This window comes from Ranitomeya variabilis, chromosome 7 (genome assembly GCF_051348905.1).
Source record: "Ranitomeya variabilis isolate aRanVar5 chromosome 7, aRanVar5.hap1, whole genome shotgun sequence".
In the NCBI taxonomy this organism is placed as follows: domain Eukaryota; kingdom Metazoa; phylum Chordata; class Amphibia; order Anura; family Dendrobatidae; genus Ranitomeya; species Ranitomeya variabilis.
The window spans coordinates 221,064,758-221,084,229 of record NC_135238.1 but is presented as its reverse complement, the minus strand read 5'-3'; the positions used below and the strand labels follow the sequence as shown (position 1 = coordinate 221,084,229).

Sequence of the window (19,472 nt, the reverse complement as noted above, 5' to 3'; positions counted from 1 at the left end):
CGATTTCTTTTTAGAAAGCTTAGAAAATATTGAAGTCAGTGTTTGTATGTCCAGGTCCATCCTACTTATAATAAGCTCATTATATAGTCAGACCACAAGCAGCCCATCACTTATTTCCATCTTAGTAAATCACAGGGCCTCGTCTAGCAGATTACAGAGGAGGCCACTCAAGTAAACATTTAATTTCTGTAAGAAGCTGCCTTCCATGGACTTGAATAGGTTCCCATAAATCAAGTGTAGCTTTGTTGTAGGTAACAGTGTGCCGCCATATGTCTCTTACCACTATTCAGTAGCTCATCCCGTTATCTTTCTTACCGTATAACCGCGCAGGTGGAGAGTGGCGCTAAGTGTGTTGATGGGTGGAATTCCTAATTACTTGCCGTGGCCAACGAAAAAAAATATGGCCTTCTTATAGTCTATGAAATATATTTTCTATGCATTAGTATAGTGCAAGGATGACTTGTGTTCTTTTTTTCCCCCCAAAATTAACAAAAATTCCATAAAATTCCAGGAGACCGAGGGTGAAAGGGCAATTGGAAATGAACGATACGGCTCTTAGATATTATGGGGGCCTGAGGGTGTTGGACGAGGTGTGAAGATCGGGTATTTTCTGGAATGTGGCTCAAGTACTTGCGTGTGTTCTGTGTAATGTACGGTCAATGGTGGCTCAATGGCCGGAAAATTTTCTTGTTTTGCTTTTTCGACTGGGCCAAAGAAAGAAAATTCTGTGTGGTCTGAACTCCTTGTCTGAATAACCATCTCTTTAAAGACACGCACAAGTCAGGATGATGTGTCTTCATAGGACCAACGTCCTTCCGGCTTTCATCTAAATGACCTACGGGTTGACCTGTGTGGCCCTGGAGATCTCAATCATTCACATTTTGTGACATTTTTGTATGTTTCGTCAATCAAATTTTACATAAATTCTTTTTGACAAGCTTTAAAGATCAGAAGAGATTTTTTAATTGGTGCAGAATTCATTCATTCATTTATTCATTCATTATTTTTGTTGCTTTTTTATATAAGATCAGTTAAATGCTAAATTTCTTTGTATTTCTTACATTTGTACGAAACAGTATGTGATATTTTTATATGAAATATGAAATTAGTTAGATTTCAATTTAAGTTGCTTAGATCTTTAATATATATATACATATATATATATATATATATACCGTTTATAAATATATATATTAGTATTATATGTGTGCAGAATTTATTTATTTTACTCACTGATATAGCGCAATTAATGCATACAGTGCCAACCACTGAGCCACCATACAGTGCTAACCACAGAGCCACCATACAGTGCCAACCACTGAGCACCATACAGTGCCAACCACTGAGCCACCATACAGTGCCAACCACAGAGCCACCATACAGTGCCAACCACAGAGCCACCATACAGTGCTAACCACAGAGCCACCATACAGTGCCAACCACTGAGCCACCATACAGTGCCAACCACTGAGCCACCATACAGTGCCAACCACAGAGCCACCATACAGTGCTAACCACAGAGCCACCATACAGTGCCAACCACTGAGCCACCATACAGTGCCAACCACTGAGCCACCATACAGTGCCAACCACAGAGCCACCATACAGTGCCAACCACAGAGTACCATACAGTGCCAACCACAGAGCCACCATACAGTGCCAACCACAGAGTACCATACAGTGCCAACCACTGAGCCACCGTACAGTGTCAACCACTGAGCCACCATACAGTGCCAACCACTGAGCACCATACAGTGCCAACCACTGAGCACCATACAGTGCCAACCACTGAGCCACCATACAGTGCCAACCACTGAGCCACCATACAGTGCCAACCACTGAGCCACCATACAGTGCCAACCACTGAGCCACCATACAGTGCCAACCACTGAGCCACCATACAGTGCCAACCACTGAGCACCATACAGTGTCAACCACTGAGCACCATACAGTGCCAACCACTGAGCACCATACAGTGCTAACCACTGAGCACCATACAGTGCCAACCACTGAGCCACCATACAGTGCCAACCACTGAGCCACCATACAGTGTCAACCACTGAGCCACCATACAGTGTCAACCACTGAACACCATACAGTGCCAACCACTGAGCCACCATACAGTGTCAACCACTGAGCCACCATACAGTGCCAACCACTGAGCACCATACAGTGCCAACCACTGAGCCACCATACAGTGCCAACCACTGAGCACCATACAGTGTCAACCACTGAGCACCATACAGTGCCAACCACTGAGCACCATACAGTGCTAACCACTGAGCACCATACAGTGCCAACCACTGAGCCACCATACAGTGTCAACCACTGAGCCATGTGCTGCTTAACAGTGCAGTTTATAAAAAACTATATTTTGAAAGTCATCAATGTAATATTCACATGAATGGTTACATGATAACATGTCTTAAAATATTACAATTATATGCATTGTATATAGGATAAAAATTATGTTAATTTTCAGAAATACGGGGTAAAAAAGTTCAAGAATAAATTCATAATCTCATTAAAGAACCAAAAGATAAAAAAGCATAAACATATTCAAGTATGATATTAAAAAAAAAAAAAAATATATATATATATATATATATATATATATATATATATATATATATATATATATATATATATATATATATATATATATTTTTTTTTTTTTTTTTTTTTTTTGCGGTGAAGGTTTAAATGTATCTTTAGTAATAATACTTTTTCTAGGGAGTTCTAAAGGGGAAGAAAAATAGATATAAGTAGAAAGTTTTTTTTTTTATGTTTTCTATTTTTGTGTTTTTTTGTTTTCTATTTTTATATAACATTCTTTCTTTGGTTAATACCACAAAGATTAAAGAGGTGTTTTATGTCACACCTAATTTAAAGAAAGAATTTGAAGTTCTTTGTGTAGCGTCTGGCAGGTGAGGCGCTGAACAATGGGATCTAGTGGTGATTACAGAAGTTTATCTAATCACAAGTTTAGCTTTGTGTAGAAAGTCATTTAAATATGTGCATTTATTTTTCATGGTTGCGCTGTTGATGTCATTCTTAGGTTTCTTTCCTTTAAGAAAAAGTCAGTATTTTTAGTTATTTTATGTTTTTTTAAAATATTTTTTTATTGATTGGTAAGGTATAAGAACAGCGTTCCATCCTTATCCTACCTTTATCTCTTACGTAATGGGCACTTAACACTTTGATCAATTCTTCCCCACTAGGATAATAGCCATTAATTAAAGTTCCAAGGGCCAGTAATTAGAGATCAGTCATTAGGCGTGGTCAAGGTTTTCTTTTATGTGCAAAAACATTAATTAGGACCTAAACACAGTAAAATACAAAGAGAATTGAAATGGCTTCCGGTCAATGGGGCAAATTTTCATCTGTTTGGACTTTTTTTCTCGAGCCTCATGACTACATTTTGAAAGTTATTCAGTATTTTTAAAGGAAAGACTGAAGTCTAAGGGGTGACGTTTCTCCTTGTGGAGAGTGACAAGCCAAACCTGGTATGTCAGAGTGTTTTGTATTATAAATTAATGCATAAAATCTTTTCTTGGAAGTTATCTGGATTTTTGATGCCAGTTGTTGAAATTTTCATCCTAATCTACTGAAAGAAATAGAATAAAATACCCAATAACCCCCTTTCCTTCTGTGAGACTGAGACCTAACAGCCAACTTAGAATTGTATATTTAATATTTTGTAAATTCAGACTGAAATATTGAGAGTTGTCAGCATTAATCCAATGTGTATGGATGACTTGTCGGATTTGTTCTTATTTACTCCTACTGGAGGCGGACACTTAGGCCGGAGTCACACTACCGTACCATAGCACTCGGCCCAGTGTTACTCTATGGGGCAGCTCGGGTCTGCAATTGTTTTCTCATGCCGAATCGGCATTCGAGATCAATCGCAGCATGCTGCAATTGGCAGCAAGACTCCGTTCACTTGTACCCATATAAGTCTATCGTGCAAGTGACAGAATGCACAGCCCTCGAATGTCACCCAAGTGAGGTGCGATATGTGCCGACGCAGGCAGCAGAGGAGATGGAGAAATTAATTTCTCCGTCTCCTCTGCAGCTGTGCTCCGATTCTCTCTGCGACAGGATTGGAGCACATTAGCATGACACTCTGCTCCCACTCGCTGCAGAGGATCATTAGCATATCGCATTTGATGTCCTTGCATCGGAGACCATACGCTGGTGTGACTCCAGCCTTAGACGCAGTCTACTACATCTGAGTGTCCGCCTCCAGTAGGCATACATGCTCGAAAATGATGCATGGCAGAGAACACATTCATTCATTTTGCCGGCACCATTATAGTCTGTGGCCCCCGCAGGCGCATACGTCAGAATCCCATTTGGCGGGGGGTTTCAGGCGTAAACCTTAATGGGGCCACTGAATGGGTTGCGGAAAACAATGTGAGAACACTCTTAGGGTAGGGTCACCCGGCTCTTTTCCTTCACATCCAGGAAAAACAATCAGATTATTCGGATCTGACTTTGATCAGAATGGTATCAGTTTTTCTCAGACGTATAGAGAAAGAAAATCGGTTTCTCCACCTTCTCCATTCAGCAGTCCGTGCATTGCCACTTGGATCAAAATTGGACATTTCTCCGTTTATTTCCGTGGACCACTTGGTACAAGGAAAAAAAATCAGACATGTGCTCATCTCCATAGAATGTTCTAGGCCAGTGCTATCTGTGAAAACCACAGATAGCACTCTTCTGAGAAAATCAATTATGTGCATGAACCCGAAAACTGGAGATTTACATCGATACAATATGGCCTCTGAGCGATATGTTATGGCTTCAGTTAACTCTAAGCTTTTACAGATTCATGAGACGATGGCCATAGAAACTTTGGCCAATATGAGGGATAAAAATGGTTTGTACTATTACTGTGCGTATAAATATTAGTAGACAGTGTAACGGACTTGTTGATGGAATCACTGTGCTGTGATCCGAGGAGAGCCTGGAGGGGCGTGACTGGATGCCTCACCAAGTCCGACCTTGGATGCACAGCGGCTGGCGATACCACAATCCAAGGAGGGACGAGATGGAACCAGCTGCTACACCAGGACTGACCTCGGGTAGATGGCAGCTGACCCCCAAGGGTTAGGAGGCAGAAATGGCCAGGAAGGGTGTAATGGGTAGGACAGTAGATGCAGACAGGCATTGAAGGAACACAGGAGCCATGGATACGAAGTGGTCCTGCTCATGGACAGTTAGGCACTGGCAGGTGCAGGCTGGTCCAGCTGGTATACCGATGAGCACTGGCAGGTGCGGCCTGTACCGGCAGATATACAGAAGAGCACTGCCAGGTGCGGACTGGAATGCAGATAGACAAGCAGGTATGGACAGACAGGTGCTGAACTAGAATACTGACGAGTGCTACTGGGGACCTAACAACTAGAAAGCGTGCTATGGGCTAACTAATCATGTTACTCAGGCACCTCTATGCTGGAGAAGGCGCCTTAAACAGTAGGTGTCCCTCAGCTATTGGCTGTGGAGTTTTTAGGACAATGCGCGCGGTCCCTGTAAGAAAAGGGGCCCTAAGCAGAGTGCCCGGGAATCTGCGCGGTGCGGACATCAGCAAAGACGGAGTGACAGGCGGGCGCCGCAGCAGTGAGTAAGCTGGAGTCTGCTGCGGAAGAAAGGCAGCTGGCAGAGACGCCGGTGCTACAGAAAGCCAGAAGAATCATCCGATTTTGACAGGATCGGTAACTAATGTGTTTGGGAGAATTCTGACTTCCTCGATGACTAAAGTCGGGGAACCAAGATTTTGGCATGTTCAATTTCTACAATACCAACCCTTCGTTCCAGCAGGTGATGTCAAACGTGCATGTAGGAGTCAGAAGTAATGGTTCTTTTGCATGTTCGCATAAATTGGCTGAACCAGCGTTCCTTGGAGTGTCCTTTCTCAATCACTATCCATTTACTCATTTGTGGATTATCAGAATTTTTATGTAAGTCCAAAAATTATTATTGGTCAGGAGCACATCCCCTCTTGTAAAATATTAATATGTAGACCCTATAAAGACTGACCAGTCCTTAATCTGGGATCAGAAGAGACAGATTAGCTCTTGTGGGGCGGACTGGATCATGCATTGTGATTGCACACTTATAGTTCTGCCAGGTGTCCAACCGGTCCTCATAAATGCAAAGTCGTAATTTTGAGGGTGTGTATATTTATGGAAACTACGTATTAAAATCTTACATATATATTTTTTAATGATGGAAAACTATAAATAGTCTTAAGGTGACAATTAGTGTTAGAAATAATAAAAGTAGATCCACATGTAGCGCCAACAAAAAGTCAGTAAAAAAAAATCAAAGACATCCCGCACTGGGTAGTTAAGACATCAGTTTATGTTTATACATGCCGTCATAATCTTGTCAAAGTTGTTTTTTTTTTTTAATTCATCTTCATTATCTAAGTCTGGTCTTGTAAGTGACACCACCCATCTGTTGGCTGTGACCCTGCCCAGCTCAGACGTGACTGACAGCTCTCGACCCCCTGACGTCTAAACAATAACAGCTTTGATATACTGATAAAGTTTTGGAAACACCCGTCATTGTTAGGCGAACACTCGCTGCCTCTCCCAGAAATGTGCACAATTAGCATCAGAAAGCTGAATTTACCTGTCAGGTTGCTGTTTTGGATGAAATTTCGTGCAATGGACTGTTCAGTGAAGACTCCATGCACATTAGAGGAAGGATGACTGGACCCGCAGAGCCTCTCATGTGTTTGTGGACCTCCTGATTTTCCACCAGCACATGTTGTCAGGGAATACAAGTATCCGGCAATTGGAATTTTGAGGGTCGATCCTTTTGTTTTTAGGGGAGATAAGTCCCTGTCATAGGTGTCTTAGCCATGCTGAATGCTCATGGGTATGGAAAAGTCGTGTAGATGGGTGTCTATAGAACATCATTGTGATCTTTGAACGCTCAGGCCAGCCATAAACATTAGATGACTGTTGGACCAAAGATCATTCAGCCGACAGACATCTTAGTTGACTCTCCCACACACAGGAAGACCCGTTCAGCCAAATACTCCTGTGTTCTTTATGAGAAAGACGCCGACTGACAGGTCGACCTGTGACTTATGGAGAAATTGATCAATAACACTCACAACCATCATTTGGTCGGTGCTCCCTTACACATTAGACCATTGGCTGAATGCATCGATATCGGTGGGTTTGGCAAACATAAGTCTAATGTATATGGTCTGCTTAAAGATTCTTAAACTGGAATTCTTAGGTTAAGCCACCACTTATTGTTCATTGGTCGGGGCAGAACCATTAGACCACCACCGATCCTGAGAATGAAGTGGCCACGGAGTGGCTTCATAGTTTTCCTCTGTACAGTGCCACTCACCAACCATCTGGATGTCCCCCTTCAAGGCAGCGGGAACCAGTGCAAGAAAAACAGTGAAGCTGAAGCCGCACTGTAGACTCTATGTTTTTAGGATTAGTGGGGGCTTCCCAGAGGTTAGGCCCCTAGTAATGATGGCATAACTAAATAGAAATACCCTTTAGGCTCCCCATACATATACAAAGGCTTCCAGCTGAATGCTCATTCTGCCAATAGCAATTCCTCCCAATTCCTTAAACCAAGAGTGCTTGTCTTGTTAACACGAAGAGAGGATAAAAGACCCCAAAACACTTAGGACTAAAGTCAACTGAATCTGATGATTTCGCCTGGAGCGGTTAACCGTCTGATGTTTATGGAGACCTCCTGATTCTCCTCAACAGATGATGTCAGGGAAGAGAAGGATCCAGCATGTTGCATTTCCAATTTTGATCCCCGAGAGAAGAGCCACTGTCAGAAGGAGCGCGGCAGCCGTTCTCTCATAGAGAACACAGACGCGCGGCTGAGCATTCTTGTGTATTGGGCAGAGAGTTAGCTTTTGACTGTCTAATGTGTATTGGGTTCTTAAGACACTGCCGGATGACCTCTCTATAGTCTGTTTCCTTCTCTGAGTTTCTTAAAGGGGTTTTCTGGTTTAAAAAAATGTGTCCAAAGGCGCAGTTTGTTTAAAAAAAAACCTGTCCTTTTCTGGGTCCAGCATGAAGTCTCTGCCATTGCTCCAAGAATCTGCTTTTAAGTTGCCACCATGAACTGTTCAGAACTACTGATATCAGTGATTGATTGCAGCACTGTCGACATGATGTCAGCACTGCAAACACCAGCAGACATCAGGAGCTGCGGAGGAGCATCAGTGCTGAACTTGGTGAGGGTGAGTAAAGCACATATGTTTTTTTTTTTTTTAAATTAAGCCTAGGTACATGGGTTTTCTGAACATGCTAAATCTTTTAATGGATTATATAAAAAGATCACTATTTGTACTCCAATCCTGCCGTACATTCCCCCCCCTAATTTTAAGTTCTATATAACAGTTTGAATCAGTGTCCCATAATAATGACAACAACAATATGCTCATAATAATTAGAAAGTTTGCCTAAGACAGTGACATACGGTCTTAGCAGAGCTAACGACAGTGCCCCACAAAAATGCCATTCATAATGCCCCCATTACAGTACCCCACATACAGTAGCTGAACCAACTCCACAGTTTAAAAATAAATATTGTACAATTTTAGATATTTTTCTTTTTATTACGAGCCACCAATATTTTTTATTATATATGTATTCTCGGTATCATTAAAGGGACCAATCTGTTTTTTTTTTACTATTAAAGAAGCCATCAATTATGGCTCTTCTGTGCTGTCTGTTGCCGGTGGCTTGCGATTCCAGACTAATAAAATCCTCCTTTCTCTTTTGATTTGTCGCAGTTATGCATTTGCCAGCCTATTGTTGGCTTTTACAGTGAACTTGAGCTTGTAGGAAAATGCTTAATTACCTTGCGGAGGGCAAGCAGCTACAGGTCACCTGCAATGATCTGTCATTATGAAACCACAAGAAAACTTTTATCAGTCAGGATTCCTCGCTGAACCTGCTTACATAAGACATTCGTCTTCTCCACCTGTTCTGTAATGGCCCGAGTATGACACAACGTTATCATTACCATCTGTTTATAATACGGCTCGTAATAACACAAGCTGAATGGAAACACCCAAACATCAAGCCAGATAGCTCATGTAGGATTCCTCGATATTATGAGGATTTGCCTGTAATTCCTCCAGATGGGGTCATTGGTTAGAATGTGGCCACTGATAGCGATCGGCCACACCTGCAGCAATCGAGGTCAAATAGTGCAAAGATAAGTCTTATAAAGCCTCAGCAAATATTCGGCAAGTCAACATGAGCACAGAAGACTGATGGACTGTGTTATGGCAGATGACTGTATGCTTACTCCTTTGGAGGGACTGTACCCAACAAAAATCTTAAAGCGGTATCCACAAATTGGCAAGTTACCACCCGTCATCAGAATAGGGTGGTGCTGCTCACCGGGACCCCCATCAATCTCAAGAACATGTCTTTGAAAAGCTCTACTTGGCTATCTGTGGTAGAACATGAATAAAGCCACTGTTCCTTTCTAACGGGAAATTTCAGCGCCTATAGATAGGTGGTAACTTCCCAAATTGGCAACAACTTTTTACCGTTTCCATAAATCTTAGTGGTCGGCCAAACACTTGCTTGACTGTCAGCGGTTTGTCCCGATTACCCCATACTCATGCACGCTCGAGCGTGACTAGGTTTTCAATAGGAAAAGTGGGGAATCAAAAGTATCAACATGCCCATCATCTGTCAGGGGAGAATCGGGGGTCCTGATGGTCACCTGATTCCAATCTAATGTATACAGATGGTTTTTGCGTATACTTGTATCTTTTATTATAGCTCATGTGCGGTTTGTATTCATCTTTATTTTTGGATCAATGGAATCTTAACGCAGTGTTAGCACTGATCACAACCACGTACGATTTTTGTCCACCATTATGGTAGATTGGGATCCCATATTATCTTTGCTGTACTAAATGGGAGGTCGGCATCCACCGTTATTAGAGAGAATACCTGAGCTGCAGTGAGTAGTACAATATGGCTCTGTATAACTCAGAGGTGGTACGGAACGGAATTACGGCAGACTCAGACATTATCCCAATGGAGCCATTTACTATTGTGAAACCAAGGGACATGTACAATACTTGTTCTTCCACACTCGGAATCTTGTGTTTCGGTGAATCCGATGGAATCAGTAGAAATCACTGTATGGCTATGTTCACATGACCATATTTTCGGCACATTTGTTGGATGAGACTTGCCTAATTAAGTCTATTGGATCCACTTCGGATCGACCATAGTGCATCCTGATGATATTTTGTCTGCTTGTGTGAACCTAGCCAATATATGCGAATGTTGCCTTACATGTTGTGTTTCCTGGAGGATTGCCTTCACTAATAGACTGTTACAAAATCGAAACAAAAACCTAAATAGATGAACTGGAAAATAAGTTGGTTTGCATGTAACGTGCAGGCACATGTTCACACTGGCCTCTAAACAGACAAGGTTTTGTTATAAAATAGATTTACATGACAGTATTGCTACGTCATGAAGTCTTTTCAGAATGAATGCAAGGATGAATGTGTCTCCCCATTGTCTTGTGTCCTTTACTACTAGTGATGTTTCATCATCTTGTTGTGAGCCCGAGAGACCATTTCACCCCAACACCCCACTGTCTGGACTCGTTTAATGACTCAGATTCTGCTTTGTGATCATTGACCTTAAATCATTGTGGTTGTCTGTATAATGGTGAAATGTCAAGTTTGTAAAGTGCAGTCATTCAGCCATGAAGCCTTAACAAATTTCTTTGTGCTATACGATGTTATCTAGAACATTGCTCTAAAAATATATTTTTTTTCCAGAAAAACATTTAGTAGTAAACCTGTTATGGAAAAACTTTCCACCTGAACTGTCGGGCATTTAGACTTTGTGACCTTAAGGCCCTCATTCCCATTAGATTGCACAACCATCTGACGTGTATAGGTGGCTGGGACACAACAGTAGAAAAAGTGGATTTCCAGTTCAACGCCGTACGGAGAAACAAGATTGTGAATCCCTCAACCATGTTCAGACAACTCAAGGCAGGTCTCCTCGAGTGAATAATAAAAGTTGCCATCCGGCACCAGTTGAAAAAAGTATAAAAAGAAAATTTTTGTTTCATTTCCATCTTAATAAAAGCCATGTATCAAATTAGAAATTCAAACACATATGGACGCTAACGCGTATCAAACTCACATGAGTTCTAGGAATTGTGGTTGAGCCTGTCTAAGTTATATGGGCACCTTAACGTTGACCATCCTCAACAGATAGGTGGCAGCCAGACGACTATTTCTCCTCCAAGTTACCTTTTTGGAACCCCACTTTCCCGGCCAAGTATGCATAAGCTAATGTCAGAAACCTTTGCAGCGTGCATTGGGACCAAAAGGATATAATGTGGAATTGCAACTGCCTGATTCTTTATTCCTCTGACATCCTTTATTGGGGGAGAAAGGGAAAGGCCCACATTAGATAGTTGGCCGTTCCTCCCGAAATAGGTCAACTTAACAATAAACCCACAGAAAGCTCTTGACTACACTTTTGAGATTCAGAGATAAAAAGAGGTTCTCTGTGTAATTCAGGACACGACCGGTCTTCGAGAATGAGACTCTTTAAACCCGCTTTCCACTCTGACCAAGAAGATCCTGAGTGTGGGACCAATCTACTAACTAAGAAAGGTATATGGAAATGGGCCTTCTAAACTGGACAGGGTTTCCAGTATATCTAGCCCACCAGTATTCGTTTTTTTTATGCCTCAACTAATAGCAACTGCTCTCAAATCAGTTGTCATTCCGCTTTTTTAAGAGTTTCTTCTGCAAGATGAAGAGTTGGATGGCAAAACACAATGTGTAAGGTTTTCTGATCTGGCTCCTTGAAGGGTCTGGAGCAAGAAGTGATGCTTCTGATGAATGTGAACGATTGCAAAGCAAACTATGGGATCTACTTTTGAATTACGGTAGTTTCCATCTCGTATCTCTCAGCCATAGTGAAGGGAAAAAAGTTGGCTTAACCGATATATGGAAGCCCCTAGTCATATATGGACAGCATGGTGGCTCAGTCGTTAGCACTGTTGCTTTGCAGCGCAGAGTTCCTGGGTATAAAACCCATCAAGGACAACATCTGTAAGGAGTTTGTACGTTCTCCCGTGTTTGTGTGGGTTTCCTCCGGGGTCTCCGGATTCTTTTCCTTGGAAGTGGAGGGTAATCCTGATATCTACATCCATATACAATTCTCTATTTGTGCAGTTATATTGCGCACAATCTGTCGCCTTCGTACTTGGACAATTGACTAATCAGCTAATTAATGATTTTCTTTAGTATACACAGCATGCAGTTGTTTTAAATGCATTAACATTATTCATTCTCTGCAAAAGTAAAACTTGCCCTGAACAGCTTCTTCTCTAGTGCTCGCCCAGTCAGTGCATACAAGTAAAATACTACAACGGTAACACAAGATAAATTGTTGGAATTCTACTTTAGCAAACATAAAGGTTTGTGATTGGTCTATAAATGCAATTGCTGTAAAGTACAGTGCTTGATCACATGAGACATTCCCTTATGTCATATTGTTGGGAAGCAGTAAGTGTGAAGGGGCTTTTGAGACTTGGAAGTAAGTTTCCATAAGTACGCCCATGCTTATGATGTTAAGTCGGTGATTACAGATATTTAGTAAGATAAAATATCTTAAAAGTAAGTGATTTTCTTCTTTACATCTATAATCCCTTACAGAGTAACCCACATTTACATTTAAATTAAATAAATTGTGAAGTTTTCCTTTAAGCAAAGATTAAAATTTCACAGTTGTTAATCCTGACCAAAATTTAGTGCAGGGGTGTGAAATATGCCCTCAGCATTCCGAATTTTAACAAGGATATTGCCTAGTATTGTTGGCACTGATTGATTGTCGTGAACGTCTGAGTGAGATCTTCTATATTTGATGTTTTGTGGATTTTGTTGAAAATGAAGAAACATTATATGAGCACCAATTGCGCGGCCATGATATTATTTCCATGCTCCCTCAATGGCGTCCTATTGCCATAATATGATTTATGTACAATCCCTTTAAGTCTACCATTGTTAATGTCTACATTGCTCAAGCTTTGAACTTTCCTCATTTTTATGGCACCACAATTGGTCAAAGAACACTTTTTTGTTTTCTTTTGTTTGGCACATGATACACTAAGAATTATTGTTCAATTTTTGGAAAGTCAGAAATTAAATATTTACTAAAAATAAAACTAGGAAAAGTTGACCAATGTAAGACCACTAGTAACAGACTCATGCATTATGCCTGGCTAAAACCTTTTTTTTTTTAACTACAGAACTAATTATGATACCCAAATTTGAAATAGAGAGGAACTTACATTGGATTTCTTTTTTATTTAAACTGAGTATCTCCTCCAATTGGTTTGGTATCACTGATTCTAGAACAGTTTGTATTTTTCCTCTGTGCCCCTCTGTTACAAAGTTATGCTTTTATGCCTCCCCGGTAATAAAGGTGCAACTTTCAACCGCAGAACTTCTCTTTGTCAAATCTGGTGGGCACTAATGATTTAAAAAAAAAAAATCAATTTTAAAACAAATCAAGCAAGACATGTCACTCGAAGCAAGGATCACCAAGCTATGACTTGTCTACTTTGGACCCATCATACGAAGAGAGCGATCACTGGAGAAGGACATCATGGTCAGAAGAATAGAAGGAACAATGTGAAGAGGAAGACTAGGACCAATAGCTTGATACAACCAAGATAACGGCAGAGAAGACCCTGATGGACCTATCTAGGCTTGCACAAGATCAACCGTCCTACGGAACGTTCATCCATCAAGTTGCCATGGCTCGAGATTGAGCTGAAAGCTGTACAATAACACTAGTAATGGTGATCTCAACATATAAATATATATGTATTTTATTTTAAATTCCACAAAACTAAAGATTTATGAATTTTCTCTCGAATAATATTCCGGCTCCCGTACTTTTCCTGGAAAAACGCTGTCATCAGCCAAACAAGCAGTTTAGTAATTTTCATAAACGGTAAAATAATATTTTTCCACGTAAGGTCAGAGTGAGTTTATTTGGTTTCTTGGTTACTAGGTGTATGGGCGTCTGATTCAAAAAGGAAATAGTGCTGCAGTCTACAAGGAAATCTCCTAATGACTTCACTTACACTTAGAAAGTTGCAGTGCGGAGAATTGTAAGAGTTTTATTTATGTAGAGGAGCTTTGTGTATGTATTAGATACGTTTGTTTTTTTATTGTACTTTTTGTAAAATATAAATATTTCAAAGTATGAACATGTGAAGTCTAAAACCGCAAATCGCGTGAAACGTGCAGAACTTCGATCTGTAGGATTTTCTGGATTAGATGCCTAGCTGCTGCACCTCCGCATCGGAGGACCATGATATAAAATTGCCTAGAGACATTATATTTTGTCAGCAGAAAGTTTTTAAGTGATCTACCAACAATCTATGTCTGGAAGGTCAGATTAACCCCATACTGAGTGCTGTCATCAGAGGGAATAAGATTCCAAAATTAAATTAAACAATCCACGTTTTTGGATAAGTTGGGACCAATAACTGTCCACTAAAGCACCCGTGGCCATATCAAAGCATCATGCACATTCAGTTCTGTGCCAGGTGGCATAGCGTGGGTTTCGGTGCATTAGGCAAGGAAAGTATTTTGCACCCCCGAACCCGTGAACCCTCAGCACTCCCCGAGTCCCTTCCACCTGTCTGGTACTGAATCCCTTATCCGCCAAACAAATGTATTGTAATTTGAGGAAAATACTGATTTAATTATAGTTTGCACTTTTGACTTCTTAGCTTTTATCTGTTTTTTTTTTGTTTTTAAAATCAGTCTTTACATTTTTAAAATAAAACATTCAACGTTGTTCTATTTGTCAATCTCTAGCACTAACCCAAGCCTAAACCTAGGTCTAGTTAGGGTTAGAAAAAGTGTAGAAACGTAAAAGCTGCTCTTAGTAATGAATGATTCAATACTGTCTTTATTCATTAATTTCTCGTCAAGTGCAAGCAGTTCAGATGAGTTTTTCATTAATTGCTCTGCATAGGCAGCTACGAAGATGACGAAGCTCACTTAATTATACTGAGCGCTTTCCTCTCACCCTCTGCCCAGGCAGAGTGCAGCAGCCAAACTCCTCTTGGCCCGCTGCGCTCTGCATAAGCAGCACAAGGCGGCACCCCAAGATGATGAGGCACTTGCAGGTGCTGATCATTGGACAGGATGGGAGGCGCAGGGCGGGAGTGGAAAATGTTGCACTCCCTTGGACTTTTGTGCTGAGGGTAATCACTCCTCTGCCCTGCCCCCTTTTTACGCCATTTCCATGAACCGTCTACTGTTCCATTTTTTCTACAATTTCATACAAAGGTATGTTAAATATTTTTTATGCTTGGATTCAATCTTACTCCTCATGTACAGAGGTATTCTCCCTTAAAAACATCCAACATGAAGGGCAGTGCACGGAGGCTTATGGTTAACCACACGTATATCAAAGTTGGCCACGTAATGGGGGCAAACAATAATCAGATCTGTAGCAATAAACTAAAAGGCGATTACATCCAAACAAAAAGGAAGCAAAGATAAAAGGAACAATTAGTTAAAATATATTAAAAAAGAAATGCAACATGAATAAAAACAAAAACAAAAAATTAGATTACAAATTCTATTAATGAAGTAACGGGAGATGTCACCTTCCCATATTATGTTACACTGATGCCTCTGCGCTGTGTAATAGCAACAGAATTTCATTAAAACCATCTTCTAAAGTTCTCTCATCTTCGGTGGAATCCCATCTCCCGTTTGGTAAAAGCCCCGAATATTTTTTTTTTTCACTTTGACCTTCCACCTCCCCTGGGGTGTCGTACGGCCTCATTATTTGCAGATACCTATGACCGCCTTTTCTTGCAGCTGATCTTCTTAAATTATTTAAATTTCCTTTGATGAGATTTGAAACTTGAGAAGACTGTGGATTGTACGGAACCCCGGGGTACTGACCGCAAAACTTTTTGGTTCAAGAGGTGACTGCTAAGTTTACAGGGCAGCTGAGAAGTTTAGCACTGAAATGACAAGGTAGACATAATGAGAAGGTCAGTCCATGGTGGTGCAGAAATATTTGCCAGGGGATGGGATTAGCTGCAAAACCACCACTAATCCTGAACTGAATATTCCTCACATTCATTGATCACAATTCGCACCTGTCAGTCTATATTGGTATGTTTACGGCTTCCCTGCTGTATAATTAGCAAAGTCTTCACTTCTGTCTGTTAATTTACTCTATTTCTGTCATTTTCTTACCTGCTGCCTCCTCCCCTCTGGTCTCACCTTGTGTCTTTCATGTGCAGTATAGATTTGGTCTAAGAGGTCTCTGATCCAGGCCTGAGTGCGTTTTCTTAAGTTCAGCTTTTAAGTGCACCTTAGAAATATACCAGAAATCGCTGAGAAGTGACCAGAAGGTAAGAGCTACCACTGCTACTCATACTCACCTCTTTGTCTCCCACAGTTACTTTTCACCATGCTGACTTATGCCCGAACAGTTTTTGCTCCACTAATCCTTACTCTCCTTCGCTATCCCCAAACCCCAACACACTCCAAAGAAATGTTTATCTCACCTTCCCTCTTACCTCTCCACCTGACCTCATCTCCTGACCTGCTCCTCAACTTCCACCAAAACACAAAACAAGCCGGACACTCTCCTACTCTCACCTCCTCTCCCTCTCCTCACTGTTAGCGATATATCTCCAAATCTGGGACCTCCACAGCTGTTACCCCCCAACTCAGCTTCTGAGTAGGAGAGAAAGCAAAAGAGAGTATACAGACATTACAGCACGAGATCACAAACCTCACAAAAAGAATCAGCTGCGATCCCATGCTGTGTTGTCTCTTTTGCTCCCCCCCTGCCCAGGAGCTGTGGTATGATCCAACCATGTTCCTGAACGGTCAGACACGGCCATTACACAGTACACAGCAGGGGCACATTTATAAGATTATCTCAGCACAGGAACATTTTATTTAATCACATCTAATTGTGGAAATTATTATTATTCCAAGATCTATTGATTAAAATGAACTTTTCTTTGTGATAAAACCACTTTAACATTGAAGTCAGTGCCCAATAAGCTGGAGAATGAAGTTAATATTTTGATAGGGCTTTGCATATGGCTTGGTGGGATGTAGACTTTGAGATATGTACAGTGACATTTTTCAATAGTCCAAGAATTCGGCAGCAGCCAAAATAGCATCAGCATCGGTATATTCATTGCCAGATTTCTAAAAGTTTCTTACCATTTAGAAGTCGGATGATCTAAAAATGCTTGACGGCAGTAAGATTTTTAACAGATCCTGATTTCGGCTATGTCCACATCAGTGTATAAAATGGAAGTCACAAAGATGTGCCGGATCTACCATACGACAAACATCAGCAACGCCCAACAAACCCCACAAATACTCTATATAATAGGGTCCATCACATTCAGCCCGGACAGTGGTGCACCACTCATGCCAAACAGACCCGCGTATAACTATATGAGCAGAGACTTAGCTACATTCTTGTGAAACAATATGTTTTCTCCCTTTTCCTTGTATTTAAAGGGATAAAATTAAGGTTAAAAGGGTAAAATAGAGAACAGATTGTATTCGGAAGAATTCCTAATAATTTCTTCCTGAAAATAAATTCTATTCAGATTCACTTAAAAAAAAAAGATGAAAAAGATTTCAATTGGATTTGTCACCTGCCCCTAAACCCAAGATCAATTATCTGCACAATTATCTGTAATTAAGTACCTTTTATTAAGGTTTTCATTAAGTTTTAGGGCATTCAGTAGTGATTCACTTCTTAAAATGGTAGTTTCAAATAGACTACATATGTCCAGTCACTCTCGCTTAAAGCCCACTGGAGAAACAATCAAGCACATCTACAACTTTCTAATATTAAGGAGTTTCCACGAATATGTATGGATAAACTTTAGAATTGGTGCACAAATAATAAGTATAACTATTTGGCCAACAAATAAATAATTGTGTAGGATCAGATTTGTTTTCATCCTGACCCAGGTCAACACATGTGTGGTATAGGCATGTTAAATGAAAAAAAAAATCTGTAAAGTAAGCTCTTAGAGACACTTATCGGTCTGTCGGATGACAGGTTGTCATTTTGGAACCTAATCCCATTATACCGTCTTGGCTTGTAAGCGCAAACCTGCTTATTCAATAGTTATAAAATAATTATGAGTGTAATGTCTGGATTTTTTTTATGTTGTAATGACCTTGACTACTTGTGTTGCACAGTATCAGGCAATGTTTCTAGAAGTTTTGGCATGTGGCAAACCCCATGGCGGTACCACATTTCTGATTTGTGAATATAGTTCTTATCTGGAATATTTATAACAAATTATTTTCATACTGAGGTCAACATGGGGAAATGACATGAAACAGAACGTAGTGGAAATTATTATCAACAGGTTGCTTTTGAATGGTTAGAAAAGATGGGTGATGCTTCACCTATAATTGTGATTGTGGCCGATATGTGCATGACCAGCATTAAAAGACATGGATAACTTAACCCCATGCTTAAAGGTAAATTCTAAATGTTCAGTTAAGGTATGGACATTAACCATCCACATGTTTGTGTTTCAGGCTATGGATGGACATTCAGAATTGGGCTGGAAAGTGAAAAATTTGTCATCCAGAGGATTGAACACGTGAAGCACATGCACTAATTACAATTCCACCCATTCTGCATGGTTCTTAGGATTGCCTCTTTATTAGACTGGTAAGTTACACTCACTTCTATTGAGGCTTTTCTATGTTTGTCACATTATGCAGAGTAGAGTTGAGTAAAAAAATTCTCAGGACTCTGGTCCGGTGGCCACCGACTAACGATGTGGCTTCTGAACCAGGATCCTGACAATCTTTTTGCTCAACTCTAAAGGTACCTTCACACGAAACGACTCTACAACGAGAACGACAACGATCTGATCGCTGCAGCGTCGCTGTTTACATCGCTGTAGAGATGTCAAACACAGCAGCTCCAGAACGACGCAGGAGCGATCCTGTGACGTAGCGGTGACGCACTTATCGTTCTCACAGGTCGTTAGCTCCATGTTTAACATTGCTGGCATCGTTGCTTTTGCTGTCAAACACGACGATACACGCCGATCTGACGACCAAATAAAGTTCTGGACTTCTAGCTCCGACCAGCGATATCACAGCAGGATCCAGATCGCTGCTGCGTGTCAAACACAACGAGATCGCTATCCAGGACGCTGCAACGTCACGGATCGTTGTCGTTCTCGTTGTAAAGTCGTTTCGTGTGAAGGTACCTTAAGGCTAGTGTCACAAGACTGGTTTTTCTCTCATCCGAACAAATTGGGCCAATCATGATAATCACACACTGATCAGACTTTGACCCCACATTTTCGGATGTGGAGAATAAAAAAACATTCTCCATCTTCTCCTTTCCGTC

At 40.9% G+C, this 19,472-nt stretch overlaps 1 protein-coding gene across 4 annotated transcripts in view; it reads left to right on the top strand.

Annotated features, from left to right (window-relative positions):
• The window catches only part of LYPD6 (LY6/PLAUR domain containing 6), a 65,550-nt gene that overhangs the window by 11,427 nt on the left and 34,651 nt on the right, over positions 1–19,472 (top strand). For 3 of the 4 annotated variants that reach the window (XM_077272990.1, XM_077272993.1, XM_077272991.1), the window contains exon 2: positions 18,644–18,779. The gene's annotated coding sequence lies outside the window, so the exon portion shown is untranslated. Of the gene's footprint in view, positions 1–16,353; positions 16,465–18,643; positions 18,780–19,472 lie in introns of those variants that run through there. The other variant, XM_077272992.1, reaches the window with a different exon arrangement.